The sequence below is a fragment of the Mastigoproctus giganteus genome, chromosome 2 (genome assembly GCF_048544385.1).
Source record: "Mastigoproctus giganteus isolate SK-2022 chromosome 2, ASM4854438v1, whole genome shotgun sequence".
NCBI lineage: Eukaryota > Metazoa > Arthropoda > Arachnida > Uropygi > Thelyphonidae > Mastigoproctus > Mastigoproctus giganteus.
In genome coordinates this window covers 25,249,779-25,265,489 of record NC_143576.1, presented here as the reverse complement: position 1 = coordinate 25,265,489, position 15,711 = coordinate 25,249,779, and the positions used below count along the sequence as shown (strand labels likewise).

Here is a 15,711-nt window from a genome sequence, read left to right as displayed (position 1 = left end):
CAATTATCACTAAAGTCAACCGAAAACTTCTTAATACAGTATTTGCAAATGTATTAATGTAGCCTCCATTATTCCTTATTTTGTGTTAGAGCACTGAAGTGGGGTTCTTCATAAGCCTATTCAGCATCTGGCTAAACACAGCGGCATCGTATGTTGCTTCGAGAAAAACCATCATCTCCGGTCCAGAGTATGGTGAACACCAATTTGAATGGATAGTTTCAATGAAAAGCAACCTGTTCACAAGGTACGGAAGCAGTCCCATAATGTAAACGACAGAATTATCTATTCCAAGTCACGTTCCACCTTCGATCACCTGAAGTTTCAGGCCATAAAAAAGTACGTTGACAGAACCCTGGATACTGGAAAGACCCTACAAGAATCAGGAGATTGAAATCCCTCAACGTGGCATGGATCGCTGGCTTGACTATACTGCTCTAGAAGAATTCCAGGATGATCTATCCATACCACCAAGTTTATTTCGGTATGAGGTACTGGCGATAATCACTAAAAACAGCTGACAACTGCTATCGATATGATACCGGTTGCAGGAACAGTAGAGGGAAGCCGACCGGGCTAGCCGAGTGGGTAAAGTACCTGCCCGGCAACCCAAAGGTCGCGGGTTCGATTCCCGCCTCGGGCTTGGATCAAAGTACTGCAAAAACCTTGGGAGGTGCAATATGGCCACAGAAGCCGATGCGCCAACAACTACCAAATCAATCAATCAATCAATCAGTAGAGGGAAAATGATTTACCCCGGTTCATCATAAAGTGCCTAAGCCAATATATAACCAATCCGCTTCTGGGCATTTACAGTGTCGTGTTCCAATCATTTCTTTTCACCTCTGTGGAAAGTCTACAACAGTGGTATCAAACTCAGAAGTGCTCTGGGGCCACACAGGCAGTTCTAGGGAAGCTAGAGGGTTAAAAAATTAGTTCTCGGGTGGCTCGGGGGTCGTACTAGTGTACAAACGGCATATCAGTGGCATTATTCAGCAAAATGTATTGAAGATTTTCTCCTTGCACAAAAATACGCTTCCTCATAGCCATCAACATTTATGAATGTTTGTATAACTTATGAATTTTATTTAAATTTTATATTAGTGCATCTACTTTAAGCGTCGCCATTTACCATTTGGTTACTTATATGCAGCAAAATGTGCTGTGAAAGTTGACAACACTTGGGGCCACATGCGCCCCCTGGCCAACAGTTTCACATGCTGGTCTACAATATGACCGTTGCCAAAAGGCATCTTCCAACACTAGAAAAGCATTTCAATCCTATCTCAAACTCCTCTTGTCTCTTAAAGTTCTAAAGGGCTTTTCTTCCCATCCTGCCCGTCACCACCAAATACGGAGGATGCGGAAAGGTTAAGGAATGACCACCGCATATCCTGGAGCAATATGGCCTTAGTTGCTAATGCTCCTAAAAACCAAACAACAACAACATCTTCCCATCCTGCGCAATATGGCCTAAGTTGCTGATGCGCGTAAACTCTATAGCAACAACTTCCTATCCTCGTCGAAGTAGACTGCCCAAGTATACCCCTTCAGATCCATTACTCACTACCACAGTTTTACCAGAAACAGTATCCTCTGCTTTTGAAATAAAGCCAAACTTTCAGTACCCTATACTAACATAGAGGCTGCCTTTTTTTCTGTCAAGATTTTACCACTTCTTCAGCTGCTTGAAAACGACTACCAAATCAGATTGGACATTCCACAACCTCGTATGTCAATGACCAAAGATCGTACCAAAGTACATCAATACAATTGCTTGCTTTCCATTTCTGTACGCCGCCGAATTCTGGCTCTTCAAGTGGGTTCCCAACAAGCTATGCCCCCGCCTCCCCTAGCTTAGAGTAACAGCAATGGCAGAATCGCTCAACATCCAGAAGCTTACTGCTAATGTTCGCTGCCTACTTGCAATTAAGTTAAAGGAGAATTTCTGCACTTTTTTTTTTTTTTTTTTTTTTTTTTTTTTGGAACATGTGTTGCTAGTCCCGCAGGCAGTCCTCAGATTAAATTCTTCGCTCTGTTCCCTAACACAACTCCTTACATCTGTCTGATAGATTCCTACCATATCAGATACTCTCCCAGGTTGTAATCCTTGATGCAGACTTAGGTATAGTTAATTTAGTCTCTTCAGTGTCTTGCGCAAAACATGGACTCGCTTGAACATCTAATTTTTTAGAAATCTTAACTGCAAGAACTAATCCGTTCTACAGAGGAAGAAAAAGACCAAACAACCTACTCAAAGTTACTTTAAAATGGAAAAGGAGAAAACAATCAAGTTTCTTCCAGTTAGAGTTGAATTATTTGAGGGAAAAAATTGTTAAAAATGATACTTGCTAAAAAAAGAAAGTATAAAATTGACAGAAAATTTACAAGGTTAGCAGAGTAGATTATTCAGATGGCAACTGGCGAAGAGAAAAACTCCAAACGAGAAATTTCTTCACAGAACAGAGCTTAATTATCTATTTAATATGCATGGAATTAATCATTTTAATCAGCACTGAAACTTTTCTAATATTCAAAGTGATACTGTTAACTGTCTACAGCAGCATGTTAGAGATTAAACAAGATGAAGCAATACGCTTGATTTGGTTATCAACGACAGTCATCAAGATGAGCTACTGCTGCCAGATCTAAGAAAATTGGGTCGATGGGCTGAGAAATGGAAGTTGAAGTTTAACATTGACAAATGCAAAGTACTGCATATGAGTAGTAGTAATTCCTGAGTAACTTATCAACTGTATGGTACTACACGCATAGTGAAAAACGAAAAAGACCTGGGGGTAATTGTGCAGTCAGATATGAAATTCTCTGAGCAGTGCAGCCATGCTGGGAGACAGCTCATGGGGTTTTGTGAATGATATACAGCAACTTTGCTAGTAGGGATAAGGTGATTATCCCTTTGTACAAGGCCATGGTTAGGCCGCAGTATTGTATACAGGTCTGGAAGCCTCACTTTAGGAAGGATGTATATTTGATAGAACGAGTGCAGAGAATGGCAACGAGACTGGTGAAGGGAACAAAAGGGTGATATTGCCTAGAAAGGCTTCAGTTCTGCAAATTGAAGCGTCTGGAGACCAGGCACCTGCGGGGTGATCTGGTTGAGATGTTTAAGGCCTTGAATGGATTGAGTACGCTGAATGTGAATAGCATTCTTCCTCTTGCTGAGACTACACACATGAGGGGGCATAAGTTGCAGGATAGATGTGCGGAAGTTTGTCTTCGGCTAGTGAGTGGTGGTTGTTGGAATAGGCTTCCATCTCTCGTTGTGGGAATGAATGGTTTGAATAAATTCAAGGAAGAACTGGACAAGGTCCGCATCTGTTCTAAAAGTGTGCAGATACCCCGCAGGAAACAAAACCTAAACCTTTACTCTATAGGATTTATGTGAAGGTTTCTGTCATTTTTTTTTTCTGCATCTCTGGAAGAGGTTTATGGATTCGTCATAAGCTACTCTGTCGCAGTGATAAACGAAGTATTGTTATAATAATTCGTGTTTATTTATTCAAGTATGGAGAAAGTTGCATCTCTAAACAGCATACATATGCTTATTAAGAGCAGAACAATGAACAATATGCTGTTGAAAATGTAGAGGAACGAAATAAGAGTATGTAGTCGGACCACAGACCCGATCAGATAAGATTTCATATTGTATGTACCATTTCCCAGCTCTTATTCTTACAAGTGTTTACGTGTAGGCCATATGTTTAGCGAATGTTTATAAGTAGAAATGTGGGGGGAATGACTTTTGAAATCTGAGAGGTATTGAAATCATCACTTCTCTCCAAGCAACTCAGTCAAAAGTTGAGTTCTTGCAAACTACAGACGTGATTATGGAAAAAACACTGAAATAAAAAAACAAACAAAAGTAATTTGAAGAGTAGAATGGAACGTCTGGAATTCACGACATTTCTTGAAAAGTTTAAATATGACAAATATGTGTTGTTATTATCAGTTCTTGTGCTTGGTAATGCACAAAGAAACTGAGATTTAACACATCAGCTTGGGTAATGTTCCAAAAAATCTCTTAGGAGATGTGTAAACAGAGTATCTGTCGGCAAGTTGACTTGTGAGTCCCCAAGACACGCCGTGTTTTCAGTAAATGTTTTTCTGGAGACTGTTTTTCTTTCGATAGAACAACTAGAAAAGAGAGGGGGGGAGAACAATTTAATGTATTTTATCTGCGCTATGTGATTACTTTAAAAGTTTTTGTTGTTGTTACTATCAACGAAATACGGCAATTGTGAGAATAGATTTTTTTCGGCTTAAAGAAAGATGTAATTCTCTAAAAGCAGTTCGAAACCTTAGCGTATTAAAAACATCTGTTCTTGAAACGTGAATTGTTTTGCATTTCTGATAGCTCTCTAACTCATATTTCTATGGAGATTTTTTTCCCAGAGTTGATTTATCCCATCAGTTGATTTATACAAAGTTGAAATAAAATAGTGTATGATAATCTCGTTAATGGTAAACTGCTTATGTTATGCTTTCAATGATTTTTTAATGAAATATGTGTAGCATCAAAGAGGAAAATCAAAATCGTTGGTTACGCTGTGAGGGAAGATTGCCAAAGCGATCACAGATATTCAGTATACTTAATGAGGTTTACAAAACGTACTGTAAACTACCTAAGTACGTCAATAAACACAGATCTGCAAAAACAGATCTTCGCAGAGGTATATTAAATACCTCTGCGAAGCCTCTGTTCAAATCTCTGCAGCTTCTTGAAAATTTGTTTTAAAAAATCCAGCGTTAAAATTTAATAGAATTGAAATATGCAATTAGAAGAGGGTTTCATTCTAGAGCACTTCAACAATCTCTGTGGGTAATTCTGTTTCTGGACAAGCCTTAATAATCGAAAATGAAAGTAGCCACATTGAAATATGGAATGGGATTTCTATTCTAGTATATTACCTTTCCTTAAGTCTACTACAATAATATCAAAATTGGGACCCCCTCCCATTTCGGCATGCGTAAGGATTTTCCATAAATATAGAAGGAAACATGTTTTCCCTTATTTTATCCAAATAACAGTGGGTTTACATTTTTAATTTTCCATAATGCTAAATTCCACTTTTCCTGGTATCTCTATATCTTGTTGAAGTCGCTCTTCCTGTTCCTCGATGCCGGTTCTAAGGTTTTCCGAAAAAAAGCTGTGTAAGTGCAAGAAATGAATCTTCGAATTCAATTTATGGCCTATATTTTTTTCCTAATTGGGATCTTCATTGTTCCTAATGAACTTGTGATCAAAATATCTGAAGCCAATTCAAGCTTTTCTTTTCAGTTGTGATTACTGTTCCCTCAAACTGATTGTCTAAAGTTAATGTTCTTATCTCTAGCCCAACGAAAATTCCTATTTTGAGTTTCGCTTCATACTTAAACCAGTGACCATCCTTGTCTGAAGTCTTTACAAATTCCTTTCTATTAATGGTAAGTTTAACAAATTTTCGCATTCAGTGCTTTCTGCACCTGGTAGAACTGTCTTCATGTGACCATTTCTTGTTCAAATTGATTCTTGATCTGCTGTCCCAGTCACACATAAAACATGGCATTTTAGTGTAATCTGTAGAGCGTAATAAGTCCGTAGAGAGTAGCTAATTATCTCTTTCACAATTTAACTTAATAAAGAAAGTTTTAGATTTTCATACGTCTCCTTTAAGTAAACCAAATGCTCAGTTAGAAGAGGGGCGCAAATCATCGCTTTAAGAAGAATAACGACTTTCAGTGTAGTTTTTGGAGGATTCAATTAGCAGTTTCCATTCACTTGGTTCATGCGCTATAACTCCAAAGCAGTCATTAATCCGGAAATGCTTATATCGATGCAGGAGACAAGTGAATCCTTGGGGAAAAGTATGGAATTAACTCCTTCGCAAGCCGTCTGCACAAAAAAAAAGTCTCCACAGAGGGGTGGTGAGGATAGCGAAGGTCACGATCCCAAGATCTCTACAGATTTTTTAAAGACCTAAATAATTCAGATCGTTTTTCGTGAATTGTTCACACGTTTTCATGCTGAGAATAGTCACTGTTACCATATTCATTACATTAAAAATCTGAAGATGGAATCGTATTGCGAGTTCCTGGTTGTGATGGTATAGATAAATTGCTGAACAAGAATTAATAAAGAACATATTTAATATATAATTACAAATAGCCATTTGAAAAGAATATTATCTTTAACCGTATTCTGTGGCCACGTAGATTAAAACGTACTTCAGAATTGATTACTCAATTATCTAGACTCCAAAACTATAGATACCCAGCATAACAGCAGAACTTGTAACAGAATAACACAAGTTATTTTGTTACATGGTGATGTACGTATACTGCGCCATCACTTCGATTTACTTCTGCATTGCACTCCTTATAAATGACTCTTCCATTTCGAGAAGTATTATTTTTAACTGACAGTTTTTATGAAATTCATATTTCATCAAAGAAATGATTCTCAACCCCTCCACATAATGAAAGAAGCATATGAAATAATATTATTCTAAATGACTTCTAAATTTATTTCGAGAGGAAAAAAAAGTTGTCTATTGTAATCTGTCCATTCCTATAACCGATCTGGGAAGGAATTTCTCTCCTACCACACTGAAGTAACTGGAAGTTTCTATTATTTCATGACAAGACAAACTCTAAACGCTGTACTTTTTATTTGGGAAAAACAAAGTCTAGGGGCGAACAGAATCGCCCTTGGAGTTTAATTTTAATCCGTCCATCCTAGAACTGTAATCAGAAGAGGGGAAGGGCGATATTTTTATTAGCTTTAGTGGATGCATGCAGATATTACAAGGATAAAGCAATATATAAGCAAGAAGTAAAACCAATATGCAGTGAAGGAGCAGCTAATTAATTAAAGGCAAGAATACACAACTAAGCGACGCACGCACGTGCGCGTACACACCATGCAAACTAGAGAAACTGAAGCTCAGTTTGTTCAGCGAAGCTTCTCACTTGCTGAACAAACAACATGGCTCAAATCGCTACAATCCCTATTGTGTGTTTTAATTTCTGCATGTGCACTGTAGCGTTTCACGAAGGAGAAAGTAATTAACTACGACATATTAACACCACCAACAAGGCCAGCTCAGACTGAACTAACTTACTGCTCTTTCGGACGAAAGAAGTGAGATGGAGAGAACGGTTTACTTTAATTGCCCATTAAATGCACTTGCTTATTCAAGGTAGGAAACGGAAGGTGCTGTAAGTGTCACAGAAAGGAGGCTTGTCAACATACAAAAAAGTGCGCAAAACAAAGTAAAATCCAACAAAGAAAGTAGTTACTGACGCACTACAGCCTTCACCTCATAAGTTGAGAAAGATTTCTGTATGGTAATGTTTGATTTCATTCAGTGGTGACAATTTTTTCGATATCCTCAAGTCTTGTTATGCATTTTTGCAATTCTAAGGAATTTAAATTCCGCACTTCTTGTACTTCGCTCTCTCTTTTTCCATTGCAAACCCGAGTACATTAATCATGGGACTCAATCTGATGTAATCTCTTGGCATTTGGGTTTTACATTCGCTAGAAGATTGCAGTTGTTTAAACTACCGTTAGCCCAGCTATTAAAAGCTTATTTCCTTTTTCTGTGACATATTGCGAAATGTAATTAAAAAGACTTCTTTTTATTGGTATTTTTAAATCAGCGAGTTTCTTCGGCTACTGGGACCAAATTGTTTTGAAGTGGGTGTCTCGGCTAGGAAATGAGTGAATACCTTAAATACTTTAACATTCCATAAAAAAAGTGTTTTAGTTAAAATTCTTCTGCCTGGGTAACTACCGCATAATGAACTTTAAATGAGAATTCTACAGAACTTCCCAGGTTATCCCTCTCAAATACATTCCACTCTCTAAAGAGAACAATGAACTGAGTATAAAAGTGCCAACTAGTGTACACAGAAAAGAGAGAATAGGAAAACTGTCTCGATTTGTTTCCTCACATTCCGGAGCTATAAAACAACGTTAAAAATAATAGACCGGTGAAAAATTTATTAGTGGATCTAATTTATGTTTATGAGAGATGCATTTTTGAAAATAAAGTGAATAAGAATCTAGAGAAAAAGCTAAGAATATATTTTATAACATAATATAAAGGATTCGATTATAATAATAGAATGTCCACGCCTTTACGTACTATGCATCAGAGATATTTGGACACTAACGAATTTTTTGGACAGTGCGATAGCACAGGAGTATAAATGGAACTCAATTAAGGTGGATGTGTCATTTACACTCGAATGTAACACGCGATAACCAGCTCAGCCAATTTGAACAGGCAGTGGAATGCCAGCACATGATGGATTTCGGAGTTTCTTAATACCCCGAAGACCTTAGTCTGGAATATCATTATTCCAAATGAAGGAAAATGGCCAGGCCGAAGTTGGGCATCAGCCAGGGAAACTGTGTATTTTGACGTCGATTCTCAGAACAGATGGTTGGAAAGCCACAGTCAGGGTCTGGAATTTTCTTTAGTAATATATATTATTATTATTTTTTTTTAACAGAAGCAGTTCTCTGTGTTTACAATGCACTCAGAATATTTAATTAGTAGAGAGATAAAGAATCCAAAGAAGCTACCATCCACAAAATTTCGTTTGTGAGTGGCAGCACAGCGACAGATACAATGGTCCCATGCTCGTAAGAAGTGGCAAAGGATTCTCTGGATTAAAAAATCTCGTTTTACGTCATATTTATTAAATGGAAGAGCATGGATGTGGAACTAACACGGAGAATACTTTATAAAGTACTACAGTTTCCCAAGTGCGAAGCATGGTGATGGTGGCAATAGTGATAAACAGGGTTTTCTTTATTTGTTTTTTGTAAATGGTACATTGTAGAAGGAGAAATACAATGGCATCTTCGATGAAGAATGTCTTCGATAAGACTTTCTTCACATGGTGTGAAAAAGGATTGCATTCGTATTCCGCCATAACCATTGTGTATCTGCTAAGTATTGGCGGTAGAGAATGTGAGAATGAGGGTCGTTCAATTAAAAACTGTTATACTGGAAGAATGAAGAAATATTTTCATCAGAAATATTTTTCTATCCTTCTTCTGTTACAAGAAAAAGAAAATAAATCTAATCTGTAAACCGTTGTCTCCTTGTGGCGCTGAATAATATTACCCTTGCAAACATAAACTAACAAAGGGAATTTGTGTCCTTGCGTGTATCGTGTTCTGTGCAGGAAAGAACACAAATTGTCTGTAGTTTCTTCCTATTTGCTTAAAGAAGCATTTGTAAACCGTTAAAGTTGAACAAATTCGAAGAGCGTTGATCAGTGGTACGATGACTAATATTTGACTAAGCAATCAGCTGTCTCTCTTTATATGTACGAGTATGTATTAGTACAAACTGTGCTTACACTCATTAGATAGCTTCGGGGAGGAAGATAACATCGATTTTTGCTGCTTCCTTTGTCTGCCCAATCGAGTTTTCATAAAAATACAGGGCGAACGCACAATAACTTTCCATTAAGAATTTATATTTTTTAGGTTGATATCGGCTAATTATGGTCCGACAACCCATGAAATTCAAATTTTACCTGGAGGGCGTTTATAAATAAGAATACCGATGATAGATTGGTTGAGCATTGTGTGCTATTTAATAGTTATGAAATGAATCTTATTGAAGAGCAACTTATCTTTATCATTTATAATTATAAAAATCGTTCTTTATACTGAATGCCTTAAAGCCTACAAAAAAAGTAAAGAACACGTCATGCTCGTGAAAAAATTCTGAAAGTATGGAAGTGTGCATAGTACTTCTAGAAGTGATAAGTCAATAACTCCAGATCAGATATCTGAGGAAATATCCCAAACTGTTCAAGAAATTGCTTTAACATCAAGCTTATTTTCAGCGAAAGGAGCGTTGTTCGTCAGCTGTATATTCTACAGAGGACGGTTTTTAAAAAGTCATCAGGGAAACGTTAAGGGGATATAACTATCAATCAATAATGGGAGTGATCATGTGCTTAGGGCGATTCTTCTAACATTTCTTTCTAAAGATCAGCTGAGCACACACTGGGAGAAAGATATGATAGCATATCATATCTTTATCCCAGTCTGTGTGTGAGAAAGATATGATAGCATGTTGTCCGGCATACCTTTATGCAAATTACGAGAATGGGGCGTCCATGAGAGAATTATTTTCAGCAAGAGAGGACGCTACGAAATGTCCATCCAAATGCAACCAGTCGGCACTAAGTTCATTGGCTAGAGTTTTATATTAAATACCTCTGCGAAGCCTCTATTCAAATCTCTGCAGCTTCTTGAAAATTTGTTTTAAAAAATCCAGCGTTAAAATTTAATAGAATTGAAATATGCAATTAGAAGAGGGTTTCATTCTAGAGCACTTCAACAACCTCTGTGAGTAATTCTCTTTCTGGACAAGCCTTAATAATCGAAAATGAAAGTAGCCACATTGAAGCCATCGTCTGAAACCAACTAACTCAGCCACAACGTGGCTGAGTTAGTTGGTTTCAGACACAATACTGTGATGTCCTTAAAGCAAATTATCCAACTCGAATGAAATTGAGTTGGATAAAATATCTAACTGAATCTCTCTGTAGTTAAAGAACCAAACGTGAAAGAGATATCAGCACTTACAAAATCTTCTTTAGTCGTGTAATCCAGAATATTTATTTTATCTTTAATATTGAACAACAACGCAAAACCAATCTTCGAAATATTTATTATAAAACAGTCATGACCAAATAAATAAAAAAAAAACAAACTGCGGCGGAGCAGAAAGTAAATATTCTGAAGAAAGTAATCCCATTACTTTTATTAAACCCTTTCGAGAACATGCAGTGAAGTGCTTTGGGTTGTGGGGACGAATATTTGTGGATAACAAGAAGCAGCAGCGATGAAATGAAATTGGTTCATAAAAAAAATGCTGTGCAGTGTTCTTTATGAACACTCAGGAAATATATCCGTTGCATATATTTCCTGAGGGATGTGTTCGGAAGCAAATCTGGAAAGGTCAAGTAGTGTCTCTTTCTTCAGCTTCACAGAAATATCTTCAAGTATCCGCCATCCGGGAAAACACGGCAAATGTACTGTACCCGCGGGAGTTTCAAGGAAAAAGTAGTCGATCCCGGGAAGGTAAAAGGTAAATACTGGAGTCTGCTATTCGGTGGTCGTGACCGGAAGGGTCGAACCTCTCGAGACTACGAGAACATGAATGACGGACAAATGGACTGCATCAACACACTACAACCAACAAGCAGCGGATGCACATACACGAAGAAAGAGCTTAGCGCCTTTTATTAGGAAGGAAGGTCAGAAACCACTGCGGGACTGGAAGTCCTGCATAAACACTTAGGCCACTATTCGCTTTTATGGATGAGCATCTTCTGAGTGTCTGCCTTTCTCTCGCGACTTCTGTCTGAGGAATTCTTCTCTTTTTTATCTCCTAGAAGAAGAGTTTATTTGAAAGGATTCTAGCTAGAACAGTCTGAAGAACGTAGCGTATCCGTTTGATAACAACATTTGGAGAATGTCGGTTCACTGATCCGAGAACAACAAGATTGGGCGTGCAGAAAGCAAGCGACCTTTAATTATGTAGAAGGAGAAATTTGATAAAAGGTTGATTGTCACTGAAGTAATTGTTCAACCGTATACTGCTAGAGATTTAAAACGAGATGAGATTCTTCTCCTTGGAGAATTCACTCTCGTGTGTTATTTTATGCAACCTCTTAGCCAAACGTAGATAGTTGTATAAACGAGAGAGAGAGAGAGAGTTGAACTACTGCGCCAAATGAATGCGTGATTGCTTTTACATTAACAGAGAAGAGGCATTAGTTTATCTAACTACGAGAAGTGTTGATTTTTATCACAGCGCCCACACTTCAAATACTAATTACTTAGACGCCAAATAGATAAACTTTTTTTTTTAGACGTTGGGATATATATAAATAATTAATCGTGCTTGATTAATTTGATTTACTCTTAAACAGATTCGTTTCAGAATGGATTGATGGAAAGAGTGCATTAGCAAATTCTTCTCAATATGATTTGTAGTTGATATAAAGTATTACTTGAAAAAATGTGACAGTGTAGACAAAATCCGTTTATTTCGCTTTCAAAGGTTTCATGGTAAAAATGTCCAATCCATCTTCGCAATATTTGAGATTGGCCACAGAAGTGTGGAACTTACTTCAGATGACATATACAAAAAGTCTGAATACAGCTTACATATTAATTCGCAACCAATTTAAATCGTTACGTACGCAAAAATTTGTACAGTAAGTTGTACAGTAATGGTATAATGTACACATTATACCATTGTAATGGTACACATATAATGCTATTATATGTGTAGTGAAACTGGTTTACGAACTAGGGTTACGTCCTGAGCTTAGAGAATCATTTGCTTTTTGAATTATTAATAACACTAGCCGGCCTCTATAGTATAATACAATACAGGCCTACTCTAACCCAGTAATTCCTGTCAACTGTAGGATTACACCTTTCCACTGACATTATCATACAATTTTAGAACTCACCATTTGGCAACAGTTTTGTGGGAAGTGTGTCTCCCCAGTGCTACTAAGGCTGTCAGGCATCAGCATATTGTTATTTGTAATTACATGCATTCTTTGATCGGTTTGTTGTTTGCTTGACTAGAAACCTGACTTTCCGGAGGAAAAGACCAAGCAACTCTTATCTGAGACCGGCTAACTCAGCCGGTTGTGCAAAAGCCCGTAAAAATTCTTTACTTCACTGAGAGGATTCGAAATTGGGCCTCTTACACAGTGTGGTAGTACTGTGATTATAATCATCGTTGCTACTCGCGAAGATCTCATTTAACGCTTTATTTCTCATTACTAAAAAGAACTAACACAATTGTCCCTCTGAGAAAAAGCTCCCGTCCTCAATTTCTTAAAATATGACAGATGACATTGGATGACTGCTTGAAAGAATAAATGAAACAAAAATATTCCTTTTGCATTTGCTCCAGGAAATAACTGGTGTGCAAAATTTAAGGACCAGCCAAGTTTTCACCTGTAGCTGCTCATAGGAGTGGCCCGGAGAGGGGAAAAGCATGCCAAAGGAACCTCGTGAGGTACAGAAATGATGAAGGAAACAAAACGGTACAGGGGGACTTTATTGAAAAGTGGCAACATAGCACTGGCTGCCATGATACAGATGCATCACTGCCAAAGATGGAACAAAGGGAAGAGGTGGTCCTCAGTAGGAGATATGGCCACCCCTAATGTCGATGCAGGCTTTGCACCGCCTGTCCCTACTTAGAACAATGTTGATAATTTCTTACGGTAACATCATCCATTCCTCTATCAGCGCCATCTTCAACTGGTGAACATTTTCTGGTGGGTGTGGATGTGCCTAGGCGTCTAGGCTAGGCGTCTCCCCAGAGCGTCCCATATTTGCTCGATGGGATTTAGACCGATTGAACGGGCAGGCCAATCTATACGAACAATGTCCTCACTTTCCAAAAGCACATCACAGCTGCAGTGCGATGGGGTGTGGCGTTATCATCCATAAACACGAACTTGGGGCCATTTGGCACTTCGGAACAGACGAACATGGGGAATGATTACCTCAGTACAGTAGCATGCACCGGTTACAGTACCGTCTTCCAGTATCTGGAGTTGTGTACGTCCATCCAATATAACGCCTGCCCAGACGAAAACACCTCGACCGCCATATCGACCCCTTTCAGTGATGTTTTCGGGGATGATACCGTGTGCCAACCTCTCGCCAGATTAGCTGACGTCCAGAATTGCAGCTGAGACTGAATCTACTCTCATCAGTAAAGAGTACCTTAAGTAAAGATTTTGTGGTTGTAACCTTTAGAAATAGTGTTGGTCCTTAAGTTTTGCACACCAGTGTAGTTCCTATGCCATATCCGCATAACAACCAATATTCTTTACACATGCTACAGTGACGCATAGTTCTAAATCAGACAGTGTGATGTGGGTTCAGTTAGAAAAAAAATTAATAACTTTTAAGTAATGAAAAATAACAAAGCGTTAAATGAGGTCCTCGCACGGTGATTATAATCACTAGGCTACCACACTGGGTGGAAAAGGCCCAATTTCGAATCCCCTCAATGACGCGAGGAATTATTAAGGGCTTTTTCACAACGTGGCTGAGTTAGTAGGTCTCAGATGAGAGTTGCTTGGCTTTTTAGATTTTTTGGTTTATTCCTTGCTTAGAAAATCGATATTTCATCCAGTTATTTCAGCTGCACAGTATTTGATATTATTCTAAGAGAGCGGAGATCGTGGTAAAATATCAAAATATGGTATTGTCACATAGATAGCTACTTTAAGGGAATTTATTGCCTTTAAAACAGGAAGGCATAATTATATTAAATATAATTAATTATAATTATATAATACATATAATATAATAATGCATAATTATATGAAATTAAATAGCAGAGACGGCATAATTCAAATAGCAGAAGACTACTATAGAGAATTATATAAGGAGCGAGGGAATGAATGCAGTGGGGAAGATGGATCGCAAATTAGTAACACATACAACATACCTGATATCCTTCCTGATGAGGTAAAACATGGGTTGAAGAAAATGAAGAATCAGAAAGCTCCGGGGAAAGATGAAGTTACTGTAGAGTTGTTAAAATTGGGAGGAAGAGACATGGCACAAAAACTGGCAAGACTCTTCACAAAATGCGTTAGAAAAGATGTGATGCCTAAGGAATGGAATAATGCAACCATAGGTTTGCTGCATAAGAAAGGAGATAAATCAGAAATTGGAAATTATAGACCAATTAGCTTGTTATCCCACATCTACAAGTTGTTCACAAGGGCCATTACTAACAGATTAGAAAGAATACTTGATGAGAGTCAACCGAAAGAGCAAGCTGGCTTTAGGACAGGATTCTCAACTATGGATCACCTTCACGTGATGTTACAGCTAATGAAGAAAGCAAATGAAAATAAAACACCACTATGCCTAATATTTGTTGATTATGAAAAGGCATTTGACTCCATACAACATAGGGCAATGGAAAGACAAGGCATAGATATATGCATTTTGAAGAAAATATATGAGAACGCTACCTCTTTTATTAGACTAGACAAAGGCAATAGCAAATTTAAAATTGAGAAGGGAGTTCGACAAGGAGACAATATCTCCAAAGTTGTTTACTGCTGCCCTTGAGGAAGCTTTCAGAAGATTAGACTGGTCGCAGAAAGGAGCCAATGTGAATGGAGAGTACCTAAACCATTTACGATTTGCAGATGACATTGTGGTCATAAGCCAAGATCCCAAAGAATTAGAGGAAAATCTGAATCCGTTATGCAGAATTATTAAGGATTTCGGACTAAAGATGAATATGGCTAAAACAAACATAATGACGAACAAGTATGCCATAGAAAGGGATATAATGATTGAAGGAGCAGTAATTGAAAAGATGGAGTCATATACTTATCTGGGGGCAAGTCATCAGCTGTAATAATGATATATGGCTGGAAGTCAGGAGAAGAATAAATTTTAAGAATAAACGTATGAACCAATGTATACTCCCCACCATGACTTATGGAAGTTAAACTTGGGCACTCACCAAAAGAATAGAAGAGAAGCTGAGGCCGACACAGCGAAGACTGGAACGAATTATATTGGGAATCAGACAGTTATATAAGAAGAGAAAGACATGGATTAGGCAGCAAACTCAAGTAAAGGACGTTCTTATCAAAACTAAAGAA

At 37.8% G+C, this 15,711-nt stretch overlaps 1 protein-coding gene across 2 annotated transcripts in view; it reads right to left on the bottom strand.

Moving 5' to 3' along the window:
• The window catches only part of LOC150089225 (uncharacterized), an 820,044-nt gene that overhangs the window by 94,450 nt on the left and 709,883 nt on the right, over positions 1 to 15,711 (bottom strand). The gene's annotated exons all lie outside the window — the stretch shown is intronic.